Genomic DNA, 20,047 nt, shown 5'->3' with positions numbered 1-20,047 from the left:
TTGTATCTAATAAGTAATAATCGCATTTTTAGTAGATATTATGTTTTAGTTTATTTACTTTCCAAACGCTCAACTGATTCCTTGTCAGGTATTTTCTAGCAGTAACAAATTGACAAGGCAAAATATATACCCTGAAGATCCTAGATAGTGATGGAAAGGCATCTGCAGACAACACAGTGACATGACAAAGGGACAGACTTAACAACCATATTCCCTGTTACTGTTATAAATAAAACCGTTGATTGCTGATGGTTATTTGTAAGATATCTGAGAGTTAAATAAAACGGGAACAAATAACACAAACGTCCAAATTTTCTTCATTACTTAGCATTGAAAACTTTTGTATCCCCATTTGTTTTCAGTGAAGGAAATTTCGTTTTGTTTCAAAAGTTAAATACAATCATTTTTCCATGTAAGCCAAAACAAATTAATCTTCTTATGTAACAGGAATGCTGACAATACATTCTAGATGCGAGCCGCGAGGTGCGGGCCTCGCCAGTTGCTCCCCGTCTTACGACCTGCCCGGTAGTTTCCAAACGTGTAAACGTACTTGTAAATTACTGTAACAGTTTTACTAAATTTATTGATATAATTGACCTTCAATGTTAATCCTATAATTATAGTTTTTGATATAACAAATGTATAACTTTTATGTGATATTCAGTGACTTTAAATTGACAATTCCAACCTTCTGATCCCAGTGTTTATAAAGTGTTAGTTTGTTCATACAATTATTTTGCCTTTGGTAGGTGTAGTAGCGTTAGAATAACAATCTTTCACTGGTTTTGGTAATGGTAACCCAGTCTTAGCATCCATCTCATGTTCCATAGAATAATAGCAGGATGATCATTTTCTGCTTGCCCATCGTTCAAGCCATATTTTTTTGGACATGTGCGACAGGAACAAGTTGTTGTTGTCGTAAGGCACCCCAGATGTGCAGAGGGCCTTCACAAGCGACGCTAAGCGTGACGAGCTAAAGGCCAGTCCTCCTGTGGCCATCACGTATAATTACGACGGAGGGGTGCTGACCTGCAGCGAGTGTGGCCGCACATTTTCTGCAAAGATTGACTACGTCAGTCACCTGAGAGCGCACCAGCAACGCTCTCAGCGGTAGAAAAGCAGTCGCTGTAGCCGAAAACGGCTAGGAGATGATCATGATGATGCCAAGCCTCCTATCTTCAGAAACCCTTCTGGCCTCACTCCTGTTCAGTAGAGGCTCGTTGCTTACAGTTTGCCCTCAACAGACTGTCGCCATAAGCAAGTTGATGTAGTTCTGACTTGTTCAAAATGCATCATCCGATCTGGGCATAGCTTAATTTGCACTGAAGTCAGCATACAACCCTGGAAAGTAAAACCAACAAGTTTAGCTAAGTAATGGCAAAAATATTTACAATATTTGGAATGTTCCTGTTAGCACCGCCAGACTCTGAGCACGCTAATTTTACACAAACTTGGCAGTAAGAATGCATACATATCCCTATAAGCTCCATACTTGACATAGCACTTAGCATGAAAATTAAGTGTGGTCGGACTGGTATATACACAGTGGTGGACAGATATGTTGGAGCGGCTAAGGTTCACATACATAAATGCTTGGTTGAGATATTTCTGAACACCTTGGCAGCTCTATTTGATGGTGACTTAACTACTTTTGGCCACTTCCTAAATAAAGGAAAAATTAAATTTTGAGAGAGAATGCATACCTCCCACTTCCCTACTTCTGACTTGAGGTAAAACAGAAGGGAATTACTAATATTAGTCATACAATTTTGCAAAGAATTCTAATAAATAAAATTAATTTTAATAAATAAAAACTTTGGGGCCTTAATTTTAAAATCTGAGCCCTATCCTCATCTAAAATACTTAATTACTTACTATTTGTAATAAAATTGAGTTTTTTTTTTTATTTCATTGTATGAAAATTCCTATTTCATAGTCAATCACCATAATTCGACAATATAGGCAATATAATGCATTAACCGGACTAATAAAATTAACTATGAGCCTATGTCTAGATGAGCATTCACATTATGTAGATCACATTGCAAACAATTAAATAATGACCTTATTATTTCAATATGATGAAGCTTGTTGTGAATAATGTGGATATCATCATTCAATTGTTTGGGATGAGGCATGTTGCTGATTTTGCCACCTTATGAAGCCTGTGTTGTGAATCCAACTAAACTGGTATGTCTTTGATTTGAGGTTTTGTTGTGGTCATTTAATAAAATAATGACCTTAAACATACCTTAAAATTCACATCATTTGCAGATGCTTGCTACAGAGACCGCTATGTCAACTGTCCGGAATGTGTAAGAATGTAGCTGAAGTTTGGTAGTCTCTCTAGAGCATCTGATGTTGTAAACATCCTTATAGCATATATTGCTTTCACTGAGCATTCTGATGACCAAGCTGGAATGAGAAAAAAATTTATCAGATTTGTCATATGACTTTTGCAAAATACCATTTTCCACTTGCAGCATAGAACATATGATAAAATTAAAGTTAGCATTTATTAAAGTGCAAGTCGTATGCGAGTGGAATAAATTACCAGAAACAGTGATACTGCTCCTTCAGTGAACAATTATAAAAACAGACTTGACAAACACTTAACATAAAATGAACATTAATTGTTAAAAAAAACAAGTGCAGTGATATACAAGCATCAGCTTTCAGCTGCTAGTGTATTCAACAATATAATATAATAATACAATCCCCTTAATGAAAGCAGAGCATTTTGTTTGACTGTAGCAAATCTGTTTCGTGTCAAATATGTGTAGTAAACCGTTCACTGGTAGTAAAAGACATCTCAAAGAATATTGAACACATCGCTTTGAGACAAAATGTCTACTACCTAAATTAATGCAACAAATGTACACGATGTACACTGCCATGGGTGGTTAAAAACAAATTTATGAGGGCTAGTTTTTCAAGTAGTAGTTATAAAATAAAACCTCCCAAAAAAAGGTTAATGGCAATTTTGTGCTCTCTACAATAGGCATTAAATTATTTAGGTTAGTTAGTGGAGTGAACTAAAAGGGGATTCTAGTTATTATATAAGGTTAATTATAATATCAATTTAGCCTATAAAGCTAGCCAATTTCGGTTCAAAAATGAGAAATAACGCAAGTCTGAAAGAAACTTACCGGTATTTCTGCGGTCCAGTTATGTATTCTAAGCAGTACAGAATGAACTATGTCGCAGCAAATTATTACTAATGCGACCTCGGGTTGTTGGCCTATAATATCAGGCTATCAATACACACAATTTATTGTTTGTGCGACACAAAGAAAACATGGCCGACAGCGGGAAACGGACAACGCATGGACTTGGCATGGACAACTAAACGGACGCATGGATACTACGGGATGTTGTGTTGTGAGTGATGTGACGTGACTTCAGACAAGTGACAGCGAGACATATTATTATACCATGGTGACAGTGAACTGCTAGTGTTGCCGCCTAGTTAAAAATAAAAACGAAGTCCGTTAATGTACTACCAAGTAATGTACATCCCAATAGTGCTAACAGACGGGCGTACCGGACCGTGATTTTGGTCTGGTCAGCTTATGTTTTTGTTGAACACATAGAATAGAATAGAATAGAATAGATTTATTCGTAAGCACAAACAATCGGAACAGTACATAGTATAAAAGAAAACACAAAATAAGATTAAAGTGCCACGAAATGGCCCCATCTCAGCATGTTGCTGGTGGCTTCCAGCGCTGATCTTCCGATGAGACCATCAAGTGAGAAGAATCACGGAAGGTAACAGACAAGAAGAAAAAAGACAGAAATAACATACAGTAAACAGTTAGTTGAATAAGAAAAAAGTTACACAGCAAGAAGATACAACATAACGACTATTTACAATTAAGATTAATTAATACAAAAACAAGCATCGTGCTCTAAATCGCTGTATCGATCCGGTCCGACCATATCTTGGCTGAGCATTACAGCTGTATATACTACTAGCGCCAACGGTGGCTACACTAACTAAAAAGCAATGTCAGACCAAACCAATATCGAGCGTTCATGAAATCTACGTTAAAAAATCTTGTAAGATTAGCTTATTAGCAAAACAGCATTGTAGGATGACGAATTTACGAAAATGTACGAAATACTAACATAACAGCACTCTACTAAGTATGGCGTAAAGGAATGATGAACCCTTGTCAGGCCAAAGGAACAAAGGAACATGTACTATGTACAGTCACAGTACACCTGCAATAATATGTTACTCTGCAAAAATATGTGAGACGCTCTTATGGCTCTACAAATAAGATCGTGTCAGGTATGTTTGCGGCCTTCATTGTGTAACATATTCTTGCAGGTGACTGTACTCCGAGACTATGAGCCCCCTCCAGACTATGCGCGTGAATCGCAGACAGCGAAATCGACTCAATGTGGAGCGGGCTTTACACATGTTCTACATGCACTTGTATCTGACTTGTATAGATGGTCAAGTAAATCTTGTCAGTAGAAAAAGCCGCGAAATTAAAATTTTCTATGCAACGATAATCCTTCGCGACTACATTTTTTTAAATTTGCCGCCTTTTTCTACTGACAAGATCTGCTTGACCAAGTATACTTAATACTGTATTCGATTAATCGATTATTTCTGTAAAAAAATCGATAGTGTTTTTTTACTTGTAATCTTGTAACATAGGTATAAATAATTATAGTCTGTCAAGCCATAATAGAAAAAAGCTGCATATTTAAACTTGTAGGCCCGAAGGGTAATTGGGCAACACAGGAGCCGTCAAATTTTTGGTGCTAGGCGTAAATGAGAAGTTTATGCTTCCAATGGTAGCCTACAAGATGGCAGAAGGTAGAACCTACTTTGCACAAGAACATGTACAAGATCGGTAGATGGCAGCACTTGCTTTGGCGTGAAGTGTCTACTGTACATGTTTATGATTCGGATTCAGGTCATAAGATGGCAGATCCCTATTAGGATCTTCAACATTACCTATTGCAGCAGTGGGGAGACACTCCTCACTTCGGTCGAACTCGGCTCAGTTAGGCTCATCATTGCTCCGAGCAATTATTAGGATTGGCACCACTTGACTTCCTTTTGCGTGCACGACCACAGATAAGATAATCACTTGATTTTTGACAACCCTAAATAGCGGAAAGGGATAGTGCCATATCTAATATATGGCAAGCATGATTCGACCCTGAACCGCTGTCAAACTTCGGGTTTGTAGGAAGTGTCCTTTCTGGACGGTAGTACTATTATTTATTCTGTGATTGCAGTTTGTACGGGAATCAATGTCAAAAAGAAGGAATAAATAAAACTATAATTAGCGATTATGCATTTTATTGACACTGTTGTTATAACCGTTTAAGCAGCGATAGCCTCCGCTTCAGTAGCTGGGATGGTGGTCCCATCGCATACTTCTTGGTAACAACAATCAGGGTATTGTTTGCTGTTATCTATGGCGCTTCTTCTGCAGCCATCGCGAATAGCTTTTACTCCACAACTGTCAAAAAGATACATATACATTAAGTAAATAAGCAATAGAAGAACACATGTAACGTTGTTAGAGTTAGACCGAGAAAACTCTGCAGCGATTTTGATAGCCAACGCAGGGCAAGTGTTATTTGTACGTCATAATTTCATAGAAGTTTGACGTTTAAAATGGCACTTGCACTGCGTGGGCTATCAAAAATCACTGCAGACTTTTCTCGGTCTAACTCTAATAGTCCGCAGCAAAGAGAATAGATAGTTACATATATTATGTCTTTGTCCGCAGCAAGCTCGGTTCTCCATACAAACGTAATTTTAAAACGACTATCCAGATTAGGCATAGATATACCTCACCTTGTATAAAATTAGTACATTAAGATACAAGTGCGAAAAATAGGAAATATGCAACGGATGGCGATAAATTAAAACACGACCGAAGGGAATCTTCCGCAAAAATCCCCTTTGGAACACGCAGCGATCGATAATTTTGAGATAAGAAACCGTAACTTGAATAAATAACATCTTTTACTTACGTTTCATACAGTGTTTGATTGTTTGAGCTCTTGCAAATGTACACTGCGCAATCAGTATTTGGATAAAAGTTAACATCGTATCGCAGCACTCGGTTTATCTTGGAAATATAACATCCTTCTTGGTTAGCTGAAAAATGAAAAAAAAAAAAGTTTATAATAGTATGTTGTTTCACAAGGGTGCATACTTAGTTGTTGTATAGCCCGTGCTAATGTTGAGAACTTAGCAAGCGAATGATCCCAAAATTAAGTCACGAGCGGGGAGTGCTCTGAGGAATCGCGCGAATTAATCCCTGCCGCTTCATTCCGCCATCGCCCTACGCGACATTTCCATCTTCACCACTTAGATGGTTGGGAGTCCTCAAATGTGGATTTCTCCAGAAACTTCCTGCCTCGCAGAGCTAAACTGTGGAATGAACTGTCGCCTGCGGTATTTTTGGACCGATACGACCTTCAAACTTTCAAGAAAAGACCGTACTCACATCTTAAAGGCAACGCACTTACAACCGCTCTAGTATTGCGGGTTTTCTTGGGCGGCGGTTAGCTTACCATCAGGTGATCCGTCTGCTCGTTCGCCTCCTATATTAAGTATATAAAAAGATCGTGGGAGGGTTCCAAGGCACGAGGGTTAAACAAACTTTGCTGCTGAGGGAAACACAGAATTTTTCACCACGCCAACGCAAGGAAAACGCGAAGAATCAAAGGAATTAAGACAAATCGATTGACGTAAGTATCATCAAAATTGGTTAGGAATTAAAAAAAAGATGATCTAAATACCTGGCCGGTGCGATGCCACCATCACAGACAAACGAAAAATACACGAACAAACAAGGCTATTCTACCCAGGGGGGGATTGTAACCTAGCCAAGTTGACAATCGTACACGCATGACAAACGCCAAACGTGACTATTTCCATACATTGTTTAAGTTTCGATTGGTATTTTATATCAAGTATTCTCATCTTGTTTAGGCCCCTAAGGGGTAGGTCTTACTTAAGTCTACAGGTTTTTCCTCAGCAGGGAATATTGCTACAGCTGCATAAGACACTGACACGAAAGCGAGTAAACCAACGAACTTCAGCATTTTGGACAAGTTGTAGGTACCGAAGCTGATATCACACAAGATTACTGGAAGAAATCCAACTCTTTTATACCCCAAATATGTATCGGCTAATCAATACAGCTACAATAATAAAAGATCTAAATGAAGTCATAACGCCAAATAGTAAAGTCTAAATTTGCTAAACGACGTGTTTATTTGACTTGTCGTGTTTGGGCAGAATTTTATAATTATATTCTTCTCAATACCTATTTGGACAAATGCTATATATAAGGTGCTAACAAATTAGTCACGGATATTTTAAGAGATGATACATTACATTAAAACAATTAACTTTTAACTGTAATTAAGGAACCTTTGTATATCATTTTTTTGTTTTCATTTACCGAACAAAAAAAAAATTATAATCATCCTATTATGTACCTGTCAAGATGTTTAACACTGTCTGTCATGTCACGTCAAAAGTTGTTTTTCTTAAATGTCGTTATGATTCGGTGGGAAATGATAGTTTAAAGAGGTTTTAGAATGTCTAAAGTGGTCTCATTTAATTATCTTATTAACAGGGTGTTTTAACGTAGCAAATTTGTTTCGTAGTTTTCTCCAAAACAAGATAACAAAACCAATGATGTTTCATACTTAAATGTACTCCGAGAACCGAGTACTATCAGCTGTAAAAATATCCGTGACTAATTTGTTAGCACCTTATATATGCGTCAGTCTATACTACAATCTGCGCCAAATGGAATTACCAAAAAAAATAATAAGACATAATATTAAGTCTATTTATTTATTTTTTATTTATTTAAACTTTATTGCACGATAACAAATGGCGGACTTAATGCCTTGAGGCATTCTCTACCAGTCAACCATTGGGTCAAACAGAAAACTTGTACTTAGTGCAGGATTGTAGACAACGAGAAGAATTATGAATCACAAATCAGGTTATTCTAAACAATATTCTAATTATAAACTACACATATAAAGATATGATCTCTCATGATCTTAGCAAAGCAGAAAGTTGAAAATACTAAAAAAAATATTAATTCAACAAAAACTCTCCCTCTTCCTCCTTTTTTAATTTTGTGGTATGTACAGTCGCCATCAGATATATCGGAGCGGCCGAGGTGCTCAAAAATATCTGAACACGCACTCTAACGCCTTGACAATAGAGGCGTGTTCAGATATTTGTGAGCACCTTGGTCGCGCCGATAAATCTGATGGCGACTGTACCAGCAAAATAAGAAAAAAATTCAAGGGTAACGAACAAGTACGTTACTTGACTGGTATTTCGCTCTGCCTTATAGGGGGCGCGGAAAAAGTAAAACTGTAAAACTGGAAAGATCAGGGAAACTTCAAAATTTCCTTTGATCAAAATTACCACTTCTTTGATTTTGAGATGCTCTAGAATTATCCGAGAACTGATCCAACCTTTTGGAAGGTTTCCGCAGCTCTTCCACCCTACTGGTCCAGAACCTACTGTACTACCGAGTAGGTACTAATTGTACCTACTCGGTAGTGTAATGTGGGGCGTTCGGGTACTTAATGAATACTAGAAAGTCTGCTGAATATACTGAACATCTTTATTGAGTAAATTGGTGCTTATATACTAGTGGCCTACGTGAGTGGCATTTAGGTGACCTTTATGAAAAGGTAATTAGAATTATTGTTTATTTTATTAAATATATTTTCTATTTATTAAATGTCACCTTAAATGTCACATGACGTGTTGACCTTAATACTCAATACGTCATGTGTCTACTCACCGTACACCTTCCCCGTTTTTTTTTTGAGACAAAAATAGGTTACAATATATTTTTGTCGTAATTACAATATAAACAATAACTTAATCTTAGACATTAATTTCTAACTATTCCAATATATGTTAATCTTATAATCTAAAACAAAACGTATATGTATATAATAGCTATTTAAAAAAAAATACAAACAAAAACACTAAAACTACCTTAAAAAAAAACATGCAAGGATATCTTAAATATTAAATTGGATATAATTTTAATTAGGTATGTTAAATAAAATAATTTAATGGATTATTTTAAAAAGTTGTTTAAAGATAAATTATGGTTTAAACAATTAAAGGTTTACAATGTTGAAAATATTTCAAAAATAAAAAAAAACTGTGGTTAACATGTTACACATTAATAGGTACTTAAAATTATTTATTTTAGATTTTAAATGTTATTATAATACTTGGTTTTCACTTCCTGTTACGTATTTCTACTTTGTTGTTATTAAATTACAATAAACACCTTGGTGTCATTTATGATTTTTTGCTTACTCTGCTATTGAATATCCTAAAGGTTACATGACTATATTTATCTTATAGCTAAAAGTGCGGTATTGACATTTAGTACGTGTCTTACTTAAAATTATTCCTATGTAACATTAGATATAACAATGCGTCGTTTGCTTTCTTATGTTCTAATAAGGAAGATGGAGAGCCTTTTTTGGATTCTGTCGGCTTGGTAAGTTTAAATGTGATCAGTTTTGAATTGCATTTTATAAAATAAGAAATGTGGATTGTTAGATTATTAGATCAGTTCTGTCGCTTGCTTCGTGGATTTGTGTCGATCATGGAACTTGCAATTACGTTTGAATTTGACTTGTGTGTTTGTGTGTGTATGTGTGTGTGTTTCTCGTGTCTGGTGTGCCGAAGAGGTGAGTTTTAATGGTAATAGTGCTTTATTCTGTTTTGGTGTACAATGTTTCTTTTCCTGATACTAATATTTTTAAATTTTGACCTTGGTCTTGAACTACTGTGTAGAGTTCCGTGTATACGGGGTCCATGTTATCTCTATCTTCCTTTTTTTATTATTATTAAGTCTCCTACGTTATAGTTACATGAATTATTATTTATTTATTATTATTATTATTATTTTTTGATTTTTAAGTTGTTTTGTCTTAATTAAATTATGTCTAGCGTCGTCCTGGGACTTTTGCAATCTATACTTACGTTCTAGAGAATAAGAGTTAAAATTATAAATTTGGTCTATTTGTTATATGAAATTACGGTTTAGTGTAGACTGATATTTTTAGATGCCGAAAAGTATAATAATTTGAAAATTTGATATATAATTTTGATAATATGTCATTGACAATGTAATGGTTGCATTCATATGTGTGTGTTGTTTTATTTTTGTGGTGCATGACTGGTTTTTTTTTTACAATATGTTCTTACTTAATGCTAATATTTGTACCCTGATTTTAAATAACAGTATATGGCTCTTTTATACATTGGGTAATAATAACTATGTGGTTAAAAGGATTTTTCTACATTGATGACGAAAAACTGGTATTGTAGTATAATATAATACTCTATACTTTTAAATTAAGTGGTATGCTTTTGAGTGAAATAAGTTTTGTATTATTTTATATGTTTGTTTGTTTTTTTTTTTAATACCTTGACCTATTGTAGGTATGGCAAGTAGGTTGTTAGGTATCTTTGAGAATTCTCTTTGACATGTAAACTGGTCATTAACTCACTAATTTATTATTATATTATGGACACAATACAAAGTGTATTTGTATTGTATTTATATTTTACACGTATGTTTTTTATTATTAATTTAACTTATTTTAATTTTGTACGTATTTTTATTTTTATTTAATTGATTTGTTTATTATTACCACTGTAATTGTAGGTATTTATTTAATGTTGGTATTACGTAATTTTTTTTTTTTTTATAATTAATGTTCTTTGTCTTAATTTAGTTTTATTCATAAATATATTTAGTACATAATTTATTGTATTATTTATTTATTTTCTTTTCATTTAAATTTATTTATTTATTTGGGTAAAAATCATTTATTTCCTTTTCTGTTTTGATTAATAGTTGGTTTTTATTTAGTATAATGCTATATTTGATTTTTATATGTAAGTATATATTTTTTATTACAGGCTGTTTTTTTAACACATGTTTATATTAATAAACATATTATGTGTCCAAGGACCTTCATGCAAGGTAACTCGACCGTATCATGATGTCTCAAGGATTTAGTGCTTGTAAAAAAAAATGCTATTCTAATGTGTTATAGTGTCTATTATTTTCCCTGGGGTTTTCATTTGTTTTTATTTATTTCTTTTCAGAATTCTTGCTCGTGATTTGTGGAAAATTTGTTTATTATTGTAAGAATAGATCGCCAATGAGCCATTTTGTAATGTCTGCATTGTGACCTAATAATGTAAGCTGACTTAGTGATACCCGTCACCTGTCTTTTAAAAAGTACACAGTGCCTTTTAATAGCGCTCTCGGTCGGCCGACCTTTTTTTTACATACAACATATTTATTAAGGATACAAGAAAAAATATTATTTATTATAGCGCGCTAATACATATTACGCGTAATATGTATTGCCAGACAGTTGTTTTCACACATCGGAACAACAAAAAAACCTTTCCGTGTGCCCAAGGACCGCTGCAATTGAGAGCTCGCTCGAATTGTTTAGGTTTCAAGGGTTATTGCCTGGGTGTATCCTGGTGTACCTTGCTTACATTATTTATTTTCACGAGCTACCCCGTTTTGAAAGGAAATCATCATTTTGAAAACTTAAAGCATATAAGAGTCACAATAACTTTTAGTTGATCAGGCTAATTGTTGGTTGCAACACTTATCTGTTTTAGCTCTTTCAATGTGATGTTTATATTTTTCCTTCCCTTTTATTTTGTTTATTTGTCTTTCATTATATTTATTTGATACCTAAGTACTTGATTTTCATATTATATGTTGTAAATAATTTTTAGTTTAAAACTCTAATAATGCGTCAAATGTATGAACTGTTTATGGTTATTTTTTTTTCTTCAATTTATGTACTTGAAAATTTGAGATGACATGGCATGTGTTGCATGTACATCCGTATTTGGTGACGTGTGACGAGAACGCGTGACGCGGCCTTCACAAGTCTGGTGCATTCCATTAATCGTATGTTTAAGTAGATTAGTAGTTAGTGTTGATATGTGTTACTTTGTATGTTTTGTTGTTATTGCCAATTTGTTGGATGTGAATATTGATTTTATAATTAATTTTTTTATTATTCCTTACATTTGGTTATTATAGGTATATGAGAGTGGTGAGTGGCTGATGGCAATTTCTTATTTTTATGCAATAATTCATTAGTTATGTAGTAGATTCGTGGATTGAATATTATTGATATATAAATGTAAGTTAATGTAAGATTGTTATTTATTTACTTTAGATTTAAAAACAAAATATTTACTCAGATTGACTACATGTCATAGAAATAAGTTATATCGTTAATTAATAAAAAAAAATGTAATCAATTTTTTAACTTGAACAGATAATAATAAAAGAAATAGATTATAATTCGCATTAAAGGTATTAAAGTATATGTGAGTTGAAATTATTTGACCTAAAATAATAATAATATTCTGTCCGGTGTTGCCCTTGAGCCATCCTAGATGTCGCTTTTTGTGGGGGCCCATCTTGTGAGGGCGAGTCACCGTCTGCCGGAAATAAAATTGCATACCGTTTTATTAGGCAGGCGTCCGGTTTTTTTTACCCCATAGCTCAGTACTTAGTCCATCGCTTTCACCCAATAACCTAGTTCATTTTAGATTCCATCAACTCTCAAAAGCCCTTACACCCTGGTGGGTGCTGCCTCTGCGTGCGTCCCATGACACGGGCAAGGGCAGCATCCGCTCGGTGTACCCCTTACATTTCATTAAAGTGTCAAAAGGGCCTCTACGTGTTGGCTTCGGCTCCGCGCATGCCTCCCAAAGGTCCGGAACACCATTGTTCCGTGAGACATACAAATATTCTGTGTAAGTAATGTTTTCATGTATAAAATAATAATGTGTTTTAAAATAGTAATGAAGTGTTGACATATAAAATACTTCTATTTTACCAATAAAAGTGTGATTGATAAATTGCAATAGTGATATGATTTGATTGGGGGGTTTTTTTTTTTTGGAAAACACGAAATTAAATTGTAACTGGTTAAGAGGGCCTTTGCAAAAATATATTAAATATGTTACCTATTGAAAACCAAATGGTGTGAAAGCTAAGTTTTTGAACGTTAAATTGGATAATAATTTGAAAAGACCATAAGTGATGTTGTTTAATGTGTGGAAAAGTAGATTCTAGTGTTTGTCAGTTAGTCAAAGTTAATGTGAGGTTAGCTTGTTAGTGGTTTTGTCTTTATGTTGGGAATGGGTTTTGTTTGGAAATGTTAGGTTAGTTTGTTAGTATTAGTGTTAGCGGTGGGTAGTAGTGGGTTAGTGGGTTTTTGAAATGTTAGGTTAGTTTGTTAGTGTTAGTGTTGAGTGTTAGTGTTGATGATATAGTATTGTTTGCAGACGACACCTCACTTATTTTCAAAGTCAAACGACAGCAACAAGCTTACAATGATGTAAACAATGCCATTTCAAAAGTAGTAAATTGGTTCAATGTTAATAATTTATTGTTAAATGAGAAAAAGACTAAATGTATTAAGTTTGTCACTAGTAGTAACGTAAGGCATGTGCAAACAAGTGTCATTGTGAAGGATGAGGAATTGGAATTAGTTGATAGTACAGTTTTTCTTGGTATAACTTTAGATTCTAAACTCCAGTGGGGTCCCCATATTGCTACTCTTTCGAATAGACTGAGCTCTGCAGCTTTTGCAGTGAGCAAAATCCGTCAGTTAACTGACGTGAAAACAGCTCGATTAGTATATTTTAGTTACTTCCATAGCATTATGGCATATGGTATTTTACTGTGGGGCGGTGCTTCAGAGATAAATACCATTTTTGTTCTGCAGAAGAGGGCTATTCGAGCAATATACAAAATGAACCATAGAGACTCACTTAGAGATAAATTTAAGGAAATTGACATAATGACAGTGCACTGTCAATACATTTATGAGAATATTCTGTATGTACATAAAAATATTGTAAATTTTAGGAAAAATTGTGAAATTCATAATATTAATACTAGAAATAAACATAAGCTCGCAGTGCCCTTCACTCGGCTCCATAAAATTAAAAAATCATTCATGGGTAATTGTGTAAGATTTTATAATAAACTTCCAAACCATATTACTGAATTATCTATTAATAAATTTAAGAATTATGTAAAGCGTAAACTTATTTCTAAAGCTTATTATACCACACAAGACTACATGAATGATATTACAACGTGGGATTAATTGTTATTCGAAATGATTATTTATTTATTAGATATATTTGATTATTGATGAGGAAATGGATATTCCGATGTAATACTATCTACTTCTTTTGTTACTTATGCTTTTTTTTTTGACATTTAGATTTTATTCTAGAAATTCTAGACTAGTATTTTTTATACAATCTTTTTAATGTTTGACGATCCTTTTGTGAAATTCTTAGTGTTAAATTTGATATGTATAATAATCCAATTTTATTATGGAATAATATTAACATCAATAAATTGCTCTGATAATTAGATTAAGATTAATTACGATTCATAAGAGCTTGTTGCTAGGCCTACATGAATAAAGTATATTTTTGATTTGATTGATTTGATTTGAGGTGCTTTTTATTTTATTTTTTTTTTCTTTTATATTGTGGTCTTAAAGATATATAATATAAGTTAATTGCAAAAATGGAAATAATGGAATGCACCCCCGTGTTAGTTATTTAATGTTGCTGATTGTATAATTTTTTTTTTTGAGTTAACTTTATGAGGTAAATTGTTTGTTTAAATTTTGTTTATTTGTTTTAATTAACGAATGATGCACTGGTTGAAATTATTGATGGATATTAGAAAATGTTTTTGTTTTATTACTTGTCTCATTTTAATTTTTTTTTATATCAATTTATATTCTTTTTAATTTATTTTATATACAATATATATACAGTGGTACTACTAAACGAAATTAATAACTAGCTTTTTAATTAGTTCTTGATATTTAATTTTATCTATATGTATGTTTTATTACTTGTTTTATTTTAATAAGTTGTTGATATTTAATTTTATCTATACGTACATATATAACCTTTTTTTTTTGTACTGATTTTTTTTTTTATATTTTTTTTTTACTTTAAAGTGAATTACTTGTGGTTAACTGGTGAATATATTTTCTTTTTTTTCATATATTCATGTTTTGTTTTTCGTCATCAAGTAGTAATCGTAAATTAATTATAATTAATAGATAGTAGAATTTGGAATATCGCTCGCAAACGTATCTGCATGTTTAAAGAATAGTTTATACATTATTAAGATTATAGTTTAGATTTAATAGACTATATTTTATGATAATTTTCGAGAGAGAGAAAAAAAATATGTGTAAAGAAGATTATTTAGTTTGATGTAGGTACCTTTGTCCAGTCTTCATCCTGGTCTTCTATTGTAGTATTAATGGTGGTTATGGTCGCTTGGATGTGGCGTGTGGCTCGCCCTTTATTCTTCTTCCTTGATGTGTTGGCTTGGTGGTGTTGCTGAGTACGCTGTACTGGCGGGGTTGGCGGTTGGGGTCGATGGCGGGTATGTGGCTGCTTCCTTGTCCATTGTGCTGTTCTTGTAGGCTGTCCATCAGTGTTTACCTTTATTGTTACTGTGATCGTATTGCCGCACTGGGCTGAAGCTGTGCTCGGTTCCATAGTTGTTCAGGGTCGTAGCTGCGCGACGCGGTCAAGTGCTGTGCTTAGTGGTGCTGGCTAGCTGGCTTGCTGGGTGACTGGGTGGCTGGCTGGCTGGCTGGATGGCTGGGCGGCGCAACTTAGACGATTCCGAAGGTGGTGATGATAACAGGACTGCTGAGCAGTCCCACTGGCAGGGTCGCCATGTAATGTGGGGCGTTCGGGTACTTAATGAATACTAGAAAGTCTGCTGAATACTGAACATCTTTATTGAGTAAATTGGTGCTTATACTAGTGGCCTACGTGAGTGGCATTTAGGTGACCTTTATGAAAATGTAATTAGAATTATTGTTTATTTTATTAAATATATTTTCTATTTATTAAATGTCACCTTAATGTCACATGACGTGTTGACCTTAATACTCAATACGTCATGTGTCTACTCACCGTACAGTAGTACAGAAAGGACACTTCCTATAAAACCGAAGTTTGACAGTGATACAGGGACGAATCATGCTATCCCTGTCTAATGTATGGCACTGTCCCTTTCGACTATTTAGGGTTGTCAAAATTCAAGTGAATCAGGTGATTATCTTATCTGTGGTCGTGCACGCAAAAGGACGTCAAGTGGTGCCAACCCTAATTGCTCGGAGCAATGCTGAGCCGAACGGAGCCGAGTTTGCCCGAAGTCTGGAGTGTCTCCCCACTGCTACTGCAGGTTAGCATAGCAACAGTTTCTCATCTAGTCACAGTATGCTTAATTGTTACGTTCAATTGTTTGTTATTGGCATTGGTTGTGATTAATTGCTTTGTTAAATTTTCCTGACATCAGTATTTAAACAGTTGTTGTTTGAGAATACGGCTCTTAGCTGAAAATACTTACAGTTAAGTTCACAAATATGTATACATTTTCTCACTTTATTGCAATAGATTAAGATGAAGAAATGTAGGTATATCTTATATCCCAGAAAACAAGTTTTTTGCCCAATCTTCTACCCGATTTGCCCAATCCAACTTTAGTATAAAAACAGAGTTTATTACCCTTAATGGGTTCCATATCTCAACGCAAAAGTGATATGAAGTCGTTACGTTATCCAACTCGTCCATTGCTGGTCCAGCGACGCCATTTCTCAGGAAACGGATACCATAAAGCATTTTGAAGCGCTTCAAGCGCTCGATAAGCTAATGTGGTCGTAATGCGATGCAGAACATTGAATTTTGTTCCATAGTTATAGGGGCTATTTTCGAATGGATGGGAATGTAATAAATTATATAACTTAACATAACATTATGTCCCAATGTCAGGCAGGACAAGCTGTAGCAGTATCTAAACTGATACGTTCAAAACACTCGAGTTGATGGAAGCTACTAGGGTATCATAATTGAATGGAAGTTGACTTGGTATACGATTATGTGAAAACGGACAGGAAATTTAGTAAAACAACAAGATTGGACGTTTCGTAAGTAATCGTATCCACTCGTCTATATATAAACGTCCAATACTGAATAAAGGAATATGAATATGAATATATCAATTTAAGATACCTAAAGATTTCTTAGATTAGATCATGTCAGCTATGATAGAGTTAGACCAAGAAAAGTCTGCAGCGATTTTGATAGCCCACGCAGTGCAAGTGTTATTTATACGTCATAATGTCATAGGAGTTTGACGTTTAAAATGATACTTGCACTACGTGGGCTATCAAAGTCGCTGCAGACTTTTCTTGGTCTAACTCTAGATCGACTTGGACAACACCTACAATGTCCTGTAAGTATACGAATAATTTCCAAAATAATTAACGACATAGCAATCATAGCATTAACCTTATCTTCCTACGCACTATAAGTTTATTGGTTCTCTATTAATTACTTGTTTATTTAGCCTTCAGCTACAGGTTGGTCGTGACTACTTTTTTAATTAATTCTGCCCATAATTTCACCCCTACACAAAATGTGTTGGGTGACTGGCAGATTCCGGGGTGCTACCGCAGTAGTTCTTAAACAGTAGGTACAATAGATAAATACAGAACCCCATCCTGCAGGTTGACATTTTTAATCGAAAAAATGACAGAACTTATGACGGTAAACTACCCGTAATTCAATTACATAGTGTCCACTAGACATGTGCGCCGCGCCGCCGCGCCGCCGCCCCCGACGATTTTTCCACGCCGCCGCCGCCGATAAATTTGACCGGCGTGTAATCGGCGTGGGAAATTTTGATACCTAACGTGTCTTATTGCATTTTGCGTAGTGAGTAGATAGTATCAGACATATAATTTGAAGATCCTTATGCTTTTTCGCTTATTATTTGCCAGTGAACCAAATTAGCATCATTTTTGTCGTTGCGGTGTTAGCTGTGATAACGATTTAGCGTTAATTTAAACAAGATCTAGTTTCTGGATCACAGGTTATTATTTAATATTTTATCGCACAGCTTTTTTGTAAAACGCATTTTGTTTTAGTCTCTTGATTGTCAATTTAATCAGTGAACTAAAGTCAAGAAAATTGCAAGTATGCATATCCTAGGACATACAAATGCTATTTTCTTCTTAGAATCTCCAGCCAGCATTCACTACGATTATAATTGCGTATTTTATGATATCTCGTGTGATGCTGGTGACGCGCATAAGGGTCATCATATGATAGATATGGTTTGATTTATTTATCATATAATATAGGTAGTCATTTTATCGTGATTATCGGCTTCTTTACTTAACAATATATATTTCAATGAAAGTTATAAAAGTCAGGTTAAGCAATTACACTTATAGGAACTTAAATCACCAAGGGTCATCATAAGCTACCAGTAAAGAAAACAAAGTAGACCTTTATATTCCATAAAACTCTTTTATGAAATACAATGTATTATCTCATAAAAAGTTTTTCAAGCGATTTTACGTTAGAGGGCTCGTCTTTCAAATCTTTGAGTAGTCGCTCGCAGTATGTAGGTCTGAAGACACGCGGGTTTTCCCCTGCAAGTGCCATGCGACACGGGACACTTCAAAGACATTCTGTTGAGCGAATCAACCTGGCGTTTACTTTCGAAAACGATGACATCTTTATTCTAACATACATTTCTGATAATTCAGTTCAGACAAATGTAAAGTAGTTCATCATTCTCTCTCTCTCTCTCCCTAGCTATCCATCCCACATGGTGGCGGGGTCAGCTTTCCCGCTTAACCTTCTCCACTTCGCCCTGTCCACGACATCGTCCTCGGATAACTTGCACTCACTCATGTCCTTTAGCACTACATCCTTCCATCTTGTTCTGGGTCTGGCCCTAGATCTTCGACCTGGGATGGAAAGTTGTAGCGCCAAATTTCCTACGTAGTCAGAAGGCCTTCATTTTACGTGATCATACCATCGCAGCCTGCTCTCCTGCATTTTATCGGCAATGTCGCGCACGCCCAGGCTTCCTCGTACGTATCGTTACGGATTATGTCGAGCCTGGTAACGCCGCACATCCACCTCAGCATTGGATGGTATGCACGTGTCTTTGAGTCGTTGCCCACGTCTCGCTGCCATACATAAGAACCGGCCTTATTATACTTTTGTATACCAGACCCTTGAGTTTGACCGGCATTCTCCTGTCACACGTAACACCAGTCACTTCTCGCCATTTTAGCCAAGCAGCGGCTATTCGGTGTTGAATGTTGCATTCCACATTCCCAGAATGGTGCATCATACTACCCAGATACTTGTACTGATCGCACATGGTGACTAGTTGCCCATCGATGGAAATTGGGCTATTGTCGCTTGGATCTGGCTCATTCAGGGACATGAATTGGGTCTTTGCAACACTCAACACTAAAAAAACACTAAAGTAGTTCATCATTATTTCGTATAAAATATTTTATAATGATTTATGTGTTTTATTTGTATTCCGCTTACAAAGTCATTATAGGTATTGCATAGAATGTAGCGTTTTAAAGTACCTATATATGTATATTATTTTTATGTTAATATTTAAACATACCGTTGGTAACCGTCAGGTTAGTAAGAAATGGTTGCTAAATGCCAAGTGACGTGATGGGATATAATTTTCGACAATAATTTAGAAAACACTCATAATATGTTTTAGATAGCCTAGTAAATACTCAGAAAGCTTTAATGTAGAGTTTCTACGGCCACGTTCTCATGCAGTATCAAAAATTATGCCACGCCGATTTCACGCCGATCACGCCGCCGCCGCCGGTCAAAAAATCATCGGACGCCGCCGCCGATGATTTTGCCATCGGCGCACATCTCTAGTGTCCACAACAGTCCACTTTATAAAACAACCAAATCTTTTTTTTCAGTTTTCGTAATGGATGTCATTATAATATTACTGCAGTGATTCATAGAGTCAGACCGAGAAAAGTCTGCAGTGATTTTGACAGCCCACGCAGTGCAAGTGTCATTTTAAACTAC

The 20,047-nt window shown here is 35.0% G+C and overlaps 2 long non-coding RNA genes across 2 annotated transcripts; both read right to left on the bottom strand.

Moving 5' to 3' along the window:
- Window positions 1-294: 294 nt before the first annotated feature.
- On the bottom strand, window positions 295-3,380 carry LOC134795023 (uncharacterized). The gene is made up of 3 exons (XR_010144761.1): window positions 3,150-3,380; window positions 2,252-2,415; window positions 295-1,341 (listed from the first exon to the last, which is right to left on the bottom strand). It is a non-coding gene; the product is annotated as an uncharacterized LOC134795023 (long non-coding RNA).
- Window positions 3,381-5,385: 2,005 nt separating this feature from the next.
- On the bottom strand, window positions 5,386-7,165 carry LOC134794770 (uncharacterized). Its single transcript, XR_010144718.1, has 3 exons — window positions 6,999-7,165; window positions 6,010-6,136; window positions 5,386-5,489 (listed from the first exon to the last, which is right to left on the bottom strand). It is a non-coding gene; the product is annotated as an uncharacterized LOC134794770 (long non-coding RNA).
- Between the last annotated feature and the right edge of the window lie 12,882 nt (window positions 7,166-20,047).

Source organism: Cydia splendana, chromosome 11 (genome assembly GCF_910591565.1).
Source record: "Cydia splendana chromosome 11, ilCydSple1.2, whole genome shotgun sequence".
NCBI lineage: Eukaryota > Metazoa > Arthropoda > Insecta > Lepidoptera > Tortricidae > Cydia > Cydia splendana.
This window is presented reverse-complemented; position numbering and strand designations above follow the sequence as displayed.